Consider the following 11942-nt stretch of genomic DNA (forward strand, 5'->3'; position numbering starts at 1 on the left):
GAGTCATTTTTCATAATCTCTTTCAAAAACCACTCAGAAAAGAAAATAGAACTGAAGCTTTGGGGCCCCTGCTCACCCATGAGAAACAGCGAATGACTGAAAAGGAAACTCTCAATGTGGTTAGTGCAAACCGTGAACCAAAGGGTATTTCTCAAGTTAAACTTAATTTACACCAACAAATGCTGCACTTGGTGTTTTCTCTGTTCACTCACTAAGGAGTTGGCAAAGAGAAAGGGGGCTGTGCTTTCTTTGTGCTTCTAAGGGTTCCAAGTCACATCTCAAAGTAAAATCTTTTCACTTGCTCAACAGGAAATGCTCTCCTTATCTGTGTTCTGGCTGTTAGCCCCACCTAAAGTACCCTTCCCCTTTGCCTCTCCAACAGTCCCAACTTCCTTCCCTGGCTGGCTTTTTGGCCAGGATCTGCCTCCATGGAGCCTTTCTAGATTTACCCCATCCCTTCTGCTTTCAATCTGTACATAACCCTCTTTCACATTCACTTAGAGTTTACTGGTCTGGACAAGGGCCACATGCTTCCCTCAGATCAGAATGTGGCTTATAATTGGTGTTACCTTTTCCTATCTTATTTTCCTTTCAATGGGATCTCCTTGGTTCAATTAATCATACAGAATTGATTAAGCACCTAATTATGTTCCAGGCATTGTGCTAGGGTGGAGGACACAAAGAAAAAGCAAATAGCTTTGCCTTAAGAAGTTAATATCCTAAGAATGTATGTATAGATACCTACAGAATAGATGGAAGGTGGCCTTAGAGGAGAACCCACAATCCACTGGGGGGAATGGAGAATGCTTTCTGCAGATAGTGGCACTTGAGTTGAGTCTTGAAAGAAGACAAGGACTCTAAGAGACAGAAGTGAGGAGGGATAGCATTCTAGGGATAGAGAACAGCCAGTGCAAGGCATGGAGGTGAGAGATTGAGCATCCCATGTGAGGAACAGCAAGTAAGCTATTTCAAAACTAAAATCAATTTTTCTCCCAGAAGGCCCCCCACATTTGATCATCCCCATCATTTTCAAGGGTACCACTATCCTCCTAGATGTCCAGGCTGAAAACCAAGGTGCCCTCCATGACTCCACTTGCACTCACCCCACAATCCAATCTGTTGCCAAGCCCTGTTGCTTCTATCTTCCTTGTATCTCTTGTATCACTGCCCTCATTCTTTTTACACTGCCGCTACCCTGGTGCAGGCCCTCAATGGTTCATTCCTAGACTATTGCAATAGCCTGTTATTGGTCTCCTACTTTCCATGATCATAAAATCCCACTTTCCTTAAGGGATCTTTCTGTGTGTCCTCATTTCATCAAGCATTATGGCCTTCCCTCTGAAATGACCTTCCACCTACTCTGTACACATTGTGTATGAACCTAGCTGCTTGCTTGTTACCTCTCCCATTAGAATGTGGTTGCTGGTTGTTGTCTTTCATTTTCAAAGAGGACCAAAATGACATCACAATGTTGGAGTTGAGGTACAGTGTGTCCAACTACGGCTTATCAGACCAATATGAGCTCAGTAGGCTCTATCACAGATTGGGCACAAATGGCCTGTATCATTAGAATGCAAACTCCCTAGGAGTAAGACTTACTTTTGCTTTTCTTTGATTCCCAAGTGTTGAGCACAGAGCCTCACATATAGTAAGTGCTTAATAAATGCTTGTTGACTTACTGAATAACCTTGGGAAAGTCACCTATTCTCTCTGGACCTCAGTTTCTTTATCTGTAAAATGAAGGGTTTAGACTACATAGCCACAAAAGGTCCTTTCTATGATCCCATGATGTAAGGTGTATCCAGTACTAGCTGGAAACATGATGATTCCTGGCTACCAATGGCCTGTGAGAGGCACCAGTGTAGAAACTGACTTACAAGGTATCTGAACACATGGATAGAATGGGATTTACATGAAAAGAAGCAGTGGCATACAGCTTCTAAGAGAAAGAAAGGGCCACACTGGCTTTGGGGCACAGAATGGACAGGCCAGCATGAGCCTGGGAGAGTTAAATATGAACCTTGTTCCCACGGGGGCCTCAATGGGGGCAGTCCCCATTCCAAACACAAATACTGTGCTGGTCACTAATGAGAGATCCCCAAAGGCAGAGAAAGACTTATAGATCAAGCAGCTCTATTTGAGACTCAGGAGTGCTTTTGAGAATTCAGTGGGTGAAAAATCCAAATCATGTTTCACTCATACACCAGTTCAAAGATGTAGACAAAATCCCCCTTTTACTAAGTTGCGCTGATGCAACAGGCAGAACTGAGGTTATCTCTCTGGTCAATGATCCACCAATTACAGCCTTGCTAAGTGCTGCTCACAGGACAAGCTACATTAGTGGAAAAAGAGTTTCCCAGTGGCTCCTATCAGTGAGTCACAGGAAGCACCCAAAGAGTAAATAGGATTAAATAGAAAATAGCTCGCAATCCATAGCTTGTTGACACAGTGAACAGATTCCAAGCCAACAACATGAAAGTACTTGAAAGACACTGCCAAGCAACATCGTACATATGGCAGTACATGATGAAAGGAAGAAAGGAAGAAAGAAAGAGAGAGAGAGAAAGAGAGAGAGAGAGACAGAGAGACAGAGAGAGAGAGAGAGAGAGAGAGAGGAAGGAAGGAGAGAGAGGAAGGAAGGAAGGAAGGAAGGAAGGAAGGAAGGAAAGAGAAAAAATAAGGAAGGGAGAGAAAGGAGAGGGAAAGAAAGAAGGAAGGAGAGAGAAAGGAGGAAAGAAAAATAGAAAGGGGAAAGAGAAGAAAGAAAGAAGGAAGGAGAAAGAGAAAGAAAGAAAAAGAAAGGTAAAAATTTCCTTCAACTACAACATTTGATCTTCTCCATCATTGTCAGTCATGTAGCATTAGCAGATTGCAAAGCACTTTACATACATTATCTCAAAGTCAACTGCCAGTCATGTCCTCATTTCTCTGATGTCACGGTCTTCTTCGAAAATGAAGGATAAACACAACGATAATCCTCCTGACCCTGGGAAGGAAATGCTATTATTGTCTCCACTTTACAGATGAGAACACTGTGACTTAAGACAGTGTGGGCCAGTGACTTACCCAGAGTCATCAAGTTTCTTAATAGCAGAGGTAAGATTCCCTTTTTTAATTGAACTTTGGATGAGAGGATCAGAGAACTAGGGTGGAACAATAATAATACCAACTAACACTTAGACAGAGTTTACTGTGGGCCAAGTGCTCTAGAACTATGACCAGATTTGATCCTTACCACAACCCTAGAAGGCAGGCATTATTCTTAGCATCCCCATATGAAAAATGAGGAAACTGAGACAGGATCATGGAGCTACTATTAAGTGTTGAAGGCTGGATTTGAACTCAGGTCTTCCAGACTCCAAGACTGATTCTCTAGCCACTCTGCCACTTGGATGCCTCGAAGGTCATCTAGTCTGATCCCTTCTTTTTACGATTGAGGAAAATGTGGCTCAGAAAGATAAGTGACTTCTCCAAAGTCACATGGTGGCACAACGGATAGACCACTTGGCCAGAAGACTAGAAGACCTGGGAGAGAGAAACACTTCAATGCATTCAAATGTGAGTCCTTGTTACGGCTGTTAATACCCAGTGCCTCAGCATGGTGACTTCCACTGAGTGCCCATGGCCCCCCAGAGGAGCCCAGTCATTCTCAGTTAGCTATGAGGGGATTCTTTGGGGCATGTTGTATCTGCAGGGCCTTGGGTCTTCTAGTCCTGACCATCAAGGCAGGTGTCTGATAGGTGAAATTCACAGCACTGCAGAGCATCTGAGACAAGAGGGACCTTGGGAACGAACGAACTAATACAAAACACTCTACACAAACAATGAAACTGAGACCCAGAGAAATTAAATTCCTGGCCCAAGGACAAAGAGTTAATTCCTGGCACAGGCATGGCAAGGATCCAGGTCGCCAGACTCTAGTCCAATGGCTTTACCACTGAAACCACAAGGGGAAGCAAGCTACTGTGCACAAGGTGAGGGGCGGCACATCATGAAGTGGATTAAGTGGCTGGAAAACTCAGATTTCCTGCCTCTGACACCGACCCCAGATAAGGCATGTCAACTTCTCAATTGTCCCAGCCAAATAGCAAAGGGTACAAAGGGCATAGTAGCCTCTAGGCTGCACAGGTGGAAGAAGTTTGCTCAACAGGACTTCCCAACAAGAATATCCCAGGCCCAAGAAGTCCCTCCTCCCCAGCCCCAACATACAAAGGAACAAGACCCTGCACTGGGTGCTGGTAGCATAAAGACAAAAACAAAACTGCCCCAAGGAGCTTATATTCCCCTGGTGAGAAATAATTTGTACAGATAGAGTAAACATCTGTATTTACATAGTACATAACAACCTACTTACATGGAAAATAGCCTGGGTCATTTTCTCACTACTCACAGTCCTCTGGCATCCTGGGACCAGAGGCCATGCCCTGGAGGCCTTATCTTTCTCACTCCAGAACTTCCAGAATGGGGAACACACTGTTCAGATTGGGCACTCTCTCACAAAGCCCATGATGTCTAGCCAGCCGCCATCTTGCTTTATTTTCTATGTCAGGCATCTTCTCATCACCTGCCCTGACATCTTGTATACGTTCCACTCCTCCTCCCTACCTTCTTTCTAGCTTTGCGATCATAGTCAGATCAGTAATGCCATTGCTACTGGGAAGAGTGTGTCCACACCCCTACTGCTTCACTCACTATCCTTGAGACTTTCCAAAACAAAAGGCCTTTTCTAGCCAACCCTCCCCATAGGGGTGTTCTCCCCTAATTAGAGTGCAGCCCTCTGGAGGAGAGGGACTACTGCTGCCTTTTTACTTGGATCCAGTGCTTGGCACTTAATCACTGCTCAATAAAATACCTTTTGTTTCATTAATTAGCTCACTTATAATAACAGGCAAGAAATATAAAATACATACAATTATTATCTCTATACTTAGCTTTTTTAGGAGTGGGTGGTGAACATTGGCATTCTATGAAATAGAATTCCCCCCAAGAGGAGCTGGCTGCCTGACAATTGACCAAGCCATGAATAAGCAGTTATTAAGTGGTGACCAGTGCCAGACACTGTACTAAGTGCTGAGGAGGTGAAAGACAGCCCCTGCCCTCAAGGAACTTAAAATCTAATGGTAGACATTTCACATGCAAACAAATATGTACAAAGGAAGCTATCCACATAAATAGGAAATAATGAACAGAGAGCAGACACTAATATTAAGAGGGGTTGGGAAGACTTCCTGCACAAGGTGGGCTTTTAGTTGGGACTTACAAGGAAGCCAGGGAGGTCAGCGGGTGATCTTAGGAAGTAATGGCTCCTTCTGCCTAGTATTCTTCAAATGCTAGGCTTAAACCCCACCTGGGAGATACTGTGTGTTGATTCTTGTTCAGGACAGGGTTGGACTTCAGACATAGTTTCTGTATTTGCATCTCATTTTGAGTCCCATGATTGTGACCTTGAATTTCCTCACCTCTTCTGGCATTGGTTCATTCACCCCAGCGTTACCTCTGACCCAGCAGAGAAATTTCTGGATGGAGGAGCAACACAGATATTTGTTCATGTGTGATGTTAGGAAGCAAGCAGAAGAGTAGAAGGCTGTAGGCATTGGAACAGAAAACATGGTTCTACAGATCGAGGTGCCATGGATATGTGAAATTACAGGTGAAGCAGTAAAGAGGGTGGCAGCAAACACTCTGGCATGACCTCTTTGAAAGGCCTCCATGGTATTTAAACACCCAGTGTCAGGTGAGGTGGCCTCATCCCAAACGCTATGGATACATGTAAGGTGAATGGATTACTACAAAATGGATCTTGTCCCCACCCCCATCCCCTACTCCCCAAAACAAGCCCTAGCTGTAGTTGTCTGTGGCTGCCTGCAGGAGAGCCACTGTGAAGAGTGGGCCTAAAAGAACATGGATTTCCTACCAAATCCATCTGAACCGCCTCTTGTGGAGAAGGTAATGGCCAAGCGATGGTCATCTTGCTTCTTCAGCCTATAGTGACAACCCTTCTGATGTGGTGAAGGGGATTGGGAAGCAAATTCCTTTCTGTACCTCTAATTCAGAGTGTGCAAAGTGTGGGTGGCGGGATGCCAACCCAGTGATTTAGAAAGAAGGCACAGCCTTTGCGGATGGACATCAAAGCATGCTTTTCTATTGAGAAAAGAATGTTTAACATAAACAAAGTCAACACAGATTGAGTCTAACTCTTTTCCTTCTATGTCACTGAAGTAAGGAAATCTATGTTCTTGGAGGAAAAATTGTAACTACTTAGAAAGTAACCCAAACTTCTACAGAGGGGAAATTTTATCTGTGAAAGCATTTGAGTATACATCTCCTAGACAACAACCTAAGGCCACTTTTCTATCTTAAAATAGAAAAGCCTCAGTAAAATCAAGATATGAGAGTTATTTCCCTGTTTCCTTCACTCTAGCCCCTCACTGTGTCTGATCTCTATAAGTTCTTGGAAAGGTTTTTAAGGGATCCCCCCATTTATGGAACAGAATAACCATTCAAATCATTTTGAGAGAATGATTCAGAAGGTAGATGACATAATGATAATGCCAAACATTTTTTTTAATTACTCATATCTTTTCTTTTCACATTACCTTCATTTCTAAATATATCCTTCCCCTAACCAGTGTGACATCCCTTACAACCAAAGCTTGGGAGGTGGGGGTGAGAGTGGGGGAAACAGTAGAGTAAAAGCAACCGAGTGTGCTCATAGATGCCAGGAATCTCTAGCTTATTCAAAAGGGGGAGGGAGGTATTTTTTCCTTCTTCCAAGGCATATTTGATTATTCTAATTACAGAGAATTTTTTTATTCTCTTAATTTGCAGTGTTACTCAAACTGTGCATATTTTCTTGATTCTGATTATTTATTTCACTTTGCACCGATTCATATAAGCTTTCCCATGCTTTTCCGTATTCTTCATAATCATTAATCACATTCATGTACCATAAATTTCGGTGAGTTGTTCCCCAATCAATGGGCATACAACTTACAAAGTAAAATGAATTGTATGTAAATGCATCAGTCATATTTTATAAAGTAAGGAGTTTATGAAGTTTTATAAGGTTTGAAAACAATATTTCTTTCCATTTTCATTTACTACTCCTTTCTTAACATTTTAAATTTGATATTTATGTATTTAGAGACCCTATGTCTAGAGCAGACAGGGTTGGCACACTGGGTGTGTTTGGTACTGAGTCCCAAATTGAGGATTGCCGTCAGAAGATACATAGGTGCACTACCCTTTGGGAAGTAGAGCCTGGTCACATCAATCTGATTTGCCATACAAAGAGTTAGAGGCCAGCAAGCCTGAAGTGGAATTCATCATCCCCACCCCCTCCCCACCTTTCTCTCAACTTCCCTGTTACTCCTGGAGGACGAGAATGCTTCTGGTCAACCCGGCTCAAACCCCAGAGTCACACAATTCTTTCCCCTCCCCACCATTCCTCTCTGCCTCCCATTTCCAAAGGACCACCAAATCGCATAAATTCTTTTTCCATAACATCCTCTCAGCCAAGTCCTTTCTCTCCATTCACAGCAGAACCATGCTAGTTCAGGATGGGGGCTATCTCCAATTGTCCTGTTCTATATCTGGCCACTGGACCCAAATGGCTCCAGAGGAGAAAGTAAGGTTGGTGACTTCGTATAGCCCTCCTTCACTTAAACCCAATTCACTCACAATTCATGGCGTCACCTCCCTGACAACAGCAGCCCTAGTTCAGGTCCTCACCATACCAGGACAATCACCATGGCTTCTTGACTGTTCTCCCTGTTTCCAGTCTCTTACCATTTCCATGCATCCTCCATAAAGGTGATAAATTGATATTCTTAAACTATATTTCTGACTATGTCATTCTCTTCCCCAAGAAACCGTAGTACGTCACTCTTTCCCCTAAGATAAGATACAAACTTCTCTGTTTCATATTGGGAGCCCTTTACAATCTGGCTTCACCTTAACTTTGAGGGGTGATTTCATCTTATTCTCCCTATGCAGTGGATTTTCTAACCAAATTGGTTTATTTATTGTCGCAACAATCCCTCTCAGGCCCCCATGCCTAAAATGTTCTCCTTCTTCATCTTCACTTTTTGGAATCACAAGCTCTCTCCAGAGCTTGACTTGCCTCCCAAATGAAGCCTTTCCTGATCACCCAGTTGGTAAGAGGTCTCCCCACTAACCCCAGAATGTATGTCAAACATACGTGTGTGTGTGTGTGTGTGTGTGTGTGTGAGATACACACACCCCCAACTCAAAAGTAAAAAGCCGTTGGAGGGCAGTGACTGTTCCCTTTTATGCTGTTATAGTCTTAGCAGTGAGCACAGCATCTTGTACCTAGTAGGTGCTTAAATCAACACTTCTTGATCTAACTTAAATTGAGTAAGACAAATGGATGCTTAAGCCTCATCTACATGATGTCAAACATTAGTAATAATCTGTACACCGGAGAACATGAAAATGCTGTCTGACGGCAGCAGATAATTTACATTTAGCAAACTCACTCTTTTCCCTTCTGTGGTAGCAACATGGCCTGATGCTATTTTTAGCAAGCTCTTCTGGTGTTTCTATTCCCCAAGTCACAACCAGCTCTAGGGAACAATCTGACTTTCAGGGTTTCTAGCCATTATCACATGTTAACAGAACAGGAGAATCACACAATCCCCCGCCCTGCACCATCATTAACCAACAGAGTGTTACTGCTTAGGTATCATGGCCCAAATGATATTTTGGGTCACAGATTCAAGAGAAGAAAAAGCCAGTCCCTGTCATCTTGGAGTTTGCAGTGAGTTGGGAAAATAAGATTATCATACATGAAATAATCAAGGAATTACACAAGATGGCAGCAAGGGTCACAAGCATTGGGAAAACAACGGTAAAAGTAACATTTAGACTTGGCCTTTAAGAGTGGGCTAATTTCAAGGGAGCCATGACTAGGAATAATTTCACCTAGAACAAATAGCAGTTGTAAGGGGCAAGACGATGATAGAAAAGATAGCATAACTATTGGCCAAGTGGGAGAAGGGACTTTGTCCTCAGAGAATCCCACTTTCATGGGGCCTGAGGGGAAAGGCAAGATCCTGACTGCCTCGGGGGCCATGATACAATGAGGGTTATGTTACAGAGATATAGGCTGTCAAAAGTCACTAAGGCCCAAGGGTATATAGCTGAAGGGACAGAGCCCAGCTCTTGACATATGCACATCCTAGAACAAAGCCCCAGTCACCTCCCCCTAGTTCTGGCTCTGCGGTTTAAGAAGGGAGAGTCGAGTTAATGAGCATTTATTAAGTGCTTACAACAGGGCAGTCACTGTACTAAGTGCTGGGAATAAAAAAAAACATCAAAAACAGGCCCTGCCCTCTAGGACAATATGCATGCAAATAACAATACAATATAATAATATTATAACATAATAACAATATAATATATTACACATAATAATATAACAACATAATAACAATATAATAACAACACAAGATAACATACAAAGACTCAGAGGAACAAGATACATCCAGGACAAATTGCACATGGCCTCGAAGGGAAGGCAGGAGTAATCAGGAGGCCTGGGGACATCCTTCTTGTAGAAGGTGAGATCTTGGCTGAGTTTAGATGAAGCTAAGGAAGGTAGAAAGTGGAGATGAGGAAAGAGAGAATTCCAGGCAGGGAGGAGAGTCAGAGAAAAGGTACAAATCAGGAGTTGGGTTGTCACAGTCAAGGACCAGCAAGGAAGCTGGTGTCACTGGAATGTGGAGTGTGAGAAGACTGGAAAGTAGGATGAGGCCACATTATAAGGACTTCAAAATGAAACAGAGGCTCTTATGGAGGTAACAAAGAGTCAGAGGAGTTCACTGAAGAGAGAGGTGGTATAGTCAGACCTGAGACTTAGGTAGATCATGGTGAGAGCTGAGTGGGGGATGGACTGGAGAGAGGAGAGACTTGAGTCAGGAAGACCAACCAGGAGGCTATTACTGCAAATGTCTATGCATGAGGTAATGAGGGCTTGGAAAATGGGAGTGGACATGTCAGAGGAGGGAGCAGGAGCACAGACCAGATGTTTAAAGGTAAAATCTACAGTCTCTGGGAACACGTTGGATATGGGAGAGGGGGGTTTGTGTGAAAGAGAGTGAGGCATCGAGGATTCCTAAGTAAAGGGCCTGAGGGTCTGGGAGGATGGACAGTGAGAAGGAAGTAGGAAGAGGGGAGCAAGGGGGGAGGAGGCAAGGGGGAATTCTGGGTGTGCCTGTGTGTTGGGGGTGGGAGTGACCAAAAACAACTGGAATCGACCTACTAGGGCTTTAAAGTATTCTTCTGTCCATGCGTCTCACAACAAGCCTGGGAAGTAGGTAATACTTATGACCCCACCGACACAGGAGATAATCTGTGGAGACCGCTTTGCAAGACTTAGACCCTTACACAGATGGTAGCTCTTATGTAAAAGAGAAGGACACTGGGATGCTAAATGAAAATAATTTGTCCAATGTCATAATAGCAAGAAGAGAGGTCTGCCTTGAACCTGCGTCCTCCCGACTCCATTTGGCTGTCCAGCTGACCCATCGTAATATGTCAAAAGCAAGGGCTACCAGAACATGTTCGCAGAGTACAGAGTCACAGTTGGCATTTTTCTGTCTTAGGACAGATGTCACCAAACATACCTGGGGTAAAAACATGAAAAAGACCCTGAATCAGCTTTTAACAATAAATTCATCTGAGAGTAGCCGCTCCAGGCCCAAAGCCCCCGTAACCAAAAGACCATGGGGCAAAGGGAGGCTGCAGCACCTTGGGAGGGAGCTCCCCTTCCTCTGCATGAGGTACACTTCTAGAAATCTACGAAGGTGACTGATCTGATGGAAACACAAGACTCGTTGGTGTGATTAAAACACAGGACTCATGTGGGAGAGCAGAAACAAATAAAGTCCAGGTGCAAGCTGGATTATGCAAAGTCATGAAAGCCAAGGAGAAGCACAAGTTTGTGGGAGGCAAAGGGACCCATTTAAAGAAGCTGAGCAGGGAAGTGACTTGATGAAACTAGTATTTAAGGAAGATTAGTCTGGCAACGGCATCAGCAGACAGGACTGATTAGAGGGAGAAGAGACCAAAGAGAGAGAGGCTCACCATAAGCCTGTTGCATTAATCTTGCCATGAGGTAATGGAGACCTCAGCTCAAGGAATGCCTATGGGGATTAAGGAATGAAAAGGAAAATAGAATGGGCATCTTAAAGGAAAAATCAACAGGGCTTGGTAGGAGAACATAGGTAGAGGATGTCCAAAAGGAGAGAAAAGAAATTTCAAATGTAATTCTCCGGTCAATAGCCTGGAAGAATAGTGAAAGAAAATGGAGAAACATCTAGAATTGGATGGGATAGGGACGAAGACATAAGACATTACTTAATTTGGATTTGTACATGTTGAGTTTGAGGTGATAGCAAAGAATACCAATGCATCAAGCCAGTGGGCAGCTTGACATACCCAAGGATCCGTGATTTGGTCAGTGGTTCCCTGTGACCATTGTCTTGGTAGTGAAGATTTAGGGATTTGCCTTGAGCACATACTGTTGAAAGGAGTGTCATGAAAACCTAGGTAAGAGGAAGGATTCAACCATGTCAAGTTCCACCGAAAGGTCAAGAAAGACGATCATTGGAATTGGCAAGAAGGAGGTCACTGGAGATGTTGAAGAAACCATTTTTCGTTGACTGGTGAGAATGGAAGATACATGACAAGGTTGTAAAATCCTTAGAGAATTCAATCTTTTCTAGACTCTCTCTCTCTCTCTCTCTCTCTCTCTCTCTCTCTCTCTCTCTTTCTCCCTCTCTCCTTCCTTCCTTCCTTCCTTCCCTCCTTCCTCCCTTCCTTCCCAGCTGAGACGTGTTTTTAAAACAAACTCATAGCTATTAAAAAGTCACATTTTCTTTATGCCAACTCACACTTTGCACTGCAAACTTCTTGAAGGC

The sequence above is a fragment of the Trichosurus vulpecula genome, chromosome 4 (assembly GCF_011100635.1).
Source record: "Trichosurus vulpecula isolate mTriVul1 chromosome 4, mTriVul1.pri, whole genome shotgun sequence".
NCBI classification, from domain to species: domain Eukaryota; kingdom Metazoa; phylum Chordata; class Mammalia; order Diprotodontia; family Phalangeridae; genus Trichosurus; species Trichosurus vulpecula.